General features: G+C 43.2%; 1 pseudogene; it reads left to right on the forward strand.

The window, feature by feature from the left end:
* Window positions 1-466: 466 nt before the first annotated feature.
* On the forward strand, window positions 467-862 carry LOC107525796 (small ribosomal subunit protein eS12 pseudogene; annotated as a pseudogene).
* The last annotated feature ends 3,935 nt before the right edge of the window (window positions 863-4,797 follow it).

The raw sequence follows: 4,797 nt of genomic DNA on the forward strand, positions 1-4,797 counted from the left end.
ATGCTATGTGATTGATCACCTTGTCGGTCCAGACTAAAATGCATTTTAAGTGAACAACTCTGAGTGTTTTCTTACTGTTCTTCCAAATATCAAAGCAAATCATTCTTGTTATGGAAATTTTTGAAAAACACAGGAAAGTACATGTGAAATCTAGCACTTTCCTTTCTGTCACCAAGTGGCTGGGAGGCGAGGCTCAGGTGAATTCAAGATTTGGCTCCATTTTGTACTTCTTAATGGTAGTTACAAAATAGTCACTGGGATGTAAAGTACAGCACACAGAATATAGTCCATAATATTGTAATAACGATGTATGGTGCCAGGGGGGTACTGGAAATATTGCAAAGTATATGATTGTCTAACCACTATACAGTACACCTGAAATTAATACAAAATAATACTGAATGTAAGCTATAGTTGAAAAATAAAATTAAAAAAAAAGATTCTGCTCCACCTGTAACCCACCACCATGGCCGAGGAAGGTATTGCTGCTGGAGGTGTAATGGATGTTAGTACTGATTTACAAGAGGTACTGAAGACCAGAGGCCACGAGGGCCTACCATGAAAAATTTGCCAAGTTGCCAAAGCCTGAGACCAGTGCCAAGCCCATATGTGTGTGTTTGCATCCATCCAATTGCAATGAGACTGTGTATGTCAAGTTGGTGGAGACCCTTTGCGCTGACACCAAATCAGCCTAATTAAGGTTGATGACAAGAAACTAGGGGAACGGGTTGGCCTCTGGAAAACTGACAGAGAGGGAAAATCCCATAAACTGGCTGGTCGCAGTTGTGTAATAGTTAAGGACCACAGCAAAGAGTCTTAGGCCAAGGGTGTCATCCAGGAGTACTTCAAATGCAAGGAATGAACAACAAAAATACTTGGCTCTTGTTCCTCAAAAAAAAGTCTAAAAAATATTCTCTAATGCATTCACGCAGCAATATAACATGTTGATACTAACATTTTGGAGTATTTCTTTCCAGATTATTTATTTATATATATATATATATATATGGAAACCATAATAGTTATCTGTTATTACCATCTCTGAAGACAATTAGGCCAGCTGGGTTCCCTTCCTTGCTGAGAACTGAGTGTGGGGCTTCTGGAAACCTGGGACTTGAAACCAGCCAAACTAAGACATTTTCCTGGTTCCATGGCTTGCATCTGTTACTCCAATCTCCAAATGATGTGTGCCGCACAACCACACTTTCTAAGACTCTGCAGAATAGAAAGTGGTGAAATAAGAAAACATCTGTACTGGTGACCAGTCAAACATAATCTATATTTCAAACCCAACATTTTTTAAGTGAAACAATGAGTTGAAATAAGGGGCTAAGAGACAAGTGTCTTTGAAATGGTAACTCTGGCTTTGTCTACCTCAAACCCTCCAAGCTTGCAGTTTCCACTTTAACTGGGAGAGAGACAGGAGGTATTGGAAATTGAGCAGGAGACACATTCTTTCATTGATCTAGGAGAGAGTAAAGCATGTTTAGCCAAACAGAAATCCTTGAAATCTCACAATCACTATGCTGGTCCAAAGAGGATTTGGTATCCTGAAGGAGGCAGTGGTGAAGCTCTAACACTGGGCCTTCAAATAGCTGAGGATTTAGAAAGCAGAATTCTTGTTAGGTCTTGCTCTGCGACCTTCAGGGACAGCCTATTCATATTCAGACTGGGGGTCTGGGGACCTTCAGCCCCATCTCCCAAAATAACTTGGGTATATGGGCCATTGGTCTCTCCAGTCTTTGTATGCCTAGGCCTGACCCCCAGGCTTTCACGATCTGGATAAATGCTGTTTCTCTCCCTCCTTCATCCAAATCTTGTTCTGGATCCTGAAGGTGCTAGGTTTAAAGTAGGAAGACATGCTTTCAAATCTTCCTTTCTGCTACCTGTAATACATATGAGGCCTTGGCTGCAACACTGAACCCCTCGTATTGTCAGTCTCCACATCTGTAAAATGAGGATAATGATGTTATGCCTCTCCTTCAGTTATTGTGAGGATTTTCCTACTTTAAACCCAGCCTCCAAAAATAGTATAGGCACAGGGAAAGTTCAATAAACAATAGACAGAGTAGAGGATTCCCTCCCCCCTGTACCTGATAGACTGTCATTTATTTAACTAATCCAAAATTCACTTTTCTTTCATCTCTTCGCCAAATCCTTGATGCCGATTTCATGTCTGGAGTCCAGCCTTTTTTGCTTTCAATTGGTCCAACCCACTGCTTCTAAATACATCTTTCTCACACCTGCAGCTTGGACCACATCAAGGGGCTTGGCTCCACCATTTAGCCCCTCCCAAACTCATCCCTTATTCCCCTTTCTTTTCCTTTCCATGGAGAATATTCATTCATTTCTTCCAATTCACCATTTGTCCTTTAACTTCATTACTGGTAAAACCTCTGTTTTTATTCACTGAGCCTTCTTTCTTCATTTAAATTCCACTCACTTCAAAAGGCTTGCTTAAAAAACAAAAACAGAAAAAAAATAGTTATCAAAGTCAAGGGGGGAAAAAGCGTTCCTCTCACTGTACATCAAAGTATAGTTACCCTGAAAAAAAACACACCACACCAACATTTTTGAAAAGATGATAGCCTGTGCAGGGAAGGGTGTGATAAAAGGACACTCTCACCTGCTGCAGGTAAGAGTGGGAAGCATTTGGGAAAGATTTATGGAACCACAAATATGTTCATACTCATTAACTCCATATTTCAATTTCTAGGTGACTTAAGGATATAGTAAAAAAAATGTGGATGAAAAGGCACTATGCTAATATATATTCATTGCAGTGTTAATGACAATGGACACATTGGAACCACCCAAAGGGCCAACAAGAAAATTCTAAAATAAGTGAAACCGAATCCAATAGGTGTAGTCTGCAGTTACTAAAATAATAACCATGAAGTAACTACCTAAAAAAGTTTACAGTGTGAAAAACAAGGTACCAAAAAGTGTGTGTAGTAAAATAAATACATCAAGCAAGCAAGCAAGCACTGGGACAGGACTAGGGAAAAAAAACACACAGCAAAATACTACCATGGCCGCGCTTAGGAGTTCTAATTAAGAATAAGGAGGGTTCTTGCCCTTTTCTCTACTTTTCAAAGATTCTGTAATGTGGTTATATTACTGTTATAAATACATATAAATTATATATGTTACTTTCATAAATATATATCTGAAGCCTGGTGGAATTAAGGAGTTCAGAGCAAGGAGTTCCCCTCGCAGGGAAGGCCCGCCACGCAGCCGCCGTCTACCCAGGGCACGGTGATGGAACCTCCGAGAAACCGACCCCGAGGGGCTCTCTTTGGGGCCCACTGATGCCACAGCCCGAGCCGGGGGCCGCTCGGGGCGTGCGCCTCGCGCCGTGGGAAACACTCGCTCAGCGGACGGCTCGCGACGAGACACCTGGAGGAGCGGAAATGGGGCGCTGGGAGGAGCCGGTCCCCGCGCGGCCCCCTCCCCTAAGCTTCGCTCCGCCGCCGCGGGGGGGCGGGGGGGGTGTTAAAGCAGAAAGTAGGGAAGAAAAAAACAACTGTGGCCACACACTCGTGGAGACAGTGGCCGGGGCGAGTGCTCCTTCGGAAGAAAGTTACAGTGGCGATCGGCCAGCTGAAAGAAGCAATTCAGGTGTGTGCGCCGCGGCCGCGACGGGAAGCAGGGAGCCTGCAAGACGTGGGCTGGATTCTGGAAACAAAGGAACCGGATTGGGGCCAGACTGTCAAGGCTGGAAGCGACTCCAAGAAGAAGCTGGAAAGACGCTCAGGGTTCCCGAGCGCTGCCTCCTGTGTGCCAGACACTTTAAAAGCAGCGCGTCTGTAACCTCAGGCTGGCTCAGGCAGGAAGGTGTTACTGTCCTTGAGTTTACAGCAGAGGGGACTGAGGCTCAGAGGACAACTGTCCGAGGTTATCCCCCGGCCGGCCGCAGACCGGGAGGCGGGCCGCCAGCCGTCCGACTCCAGAGCTCGCCTCTGCCGCGAGGTGCTGCTTCCACGAGGTTCCCCTTTCTGGGGCAACTTGTGGGTTATTGGGAAGCCCAGACTGATGTCTCTCTGAGCTCTTTGCAATTTGGGCTTCATTGTTATTAATGTCACTATTATTTTTACTTCATTTGATCGTTCACTTCTATATTTCCTCCCAGGCTGGGAATATTTGTGGAAAAACATTATCTGTGAAGTAAAGAACATGTAACTGAATACATTAAAGCTGTTTGCCCTGGGGCTTTATGTTTGAAACTGAAGGCGGCATAACCATTGATTGTATTATCTGGATGATATCTAATACCACCACTTTAGAGTGTGAGAATGAACCCTTTTCTTAAGAGAAGAAAAAAAAATCAGAAAAGAATATTGACCTTCCTAATGTTTCCCAGCACAAAGACATCCATCTACTGTAGATTCCAAGACAGACCAGACCAATATGTTGACATGCTGGGCTCAGATTTCATTCCTGAAAATCTGGAACCTTATGCTGTATAAATAACATGATCTTTTCCTTCGTTTGAATCAAGGGGAAAACAATTGCTGGCAGATCTCAGAGTTTGCCCTCCCCCCAACTGTCCCCACAAGTCCTAACTTGCTACCCACAAGTCATGACTCGAATATTTTCATTTGAAGATTTTGAAATGTTCTGGAAATCATATGGGGAAAGAGAATTGGATCCTCCTGAGAAATAGAGTAAGGGGAAATTTTTATTTAAAAAGGAAAAAAAAAAACATAAAAGGAAATGTCTTGCATATATAAATGTATATTGAAATAGTTAATGGGACTTGAATAATAAATTTTCTAGTCGTAGACTTGTCAGATA

The sequence above is a fragment of the Miniopterus natalensis genome, chromosome X (assembly GCF_054644295.1).
Source record: "Miniopterus natalensis isolate mMinNat1 chromosome X, mMinNat1.hap1, whole genome shotgun sequence".
NCBI lineage: Eukaryota > Metazoa > Chordata > Mammalia > Chiroptera > Miniopteridae > Miniopterus > Miniopterus natalensis.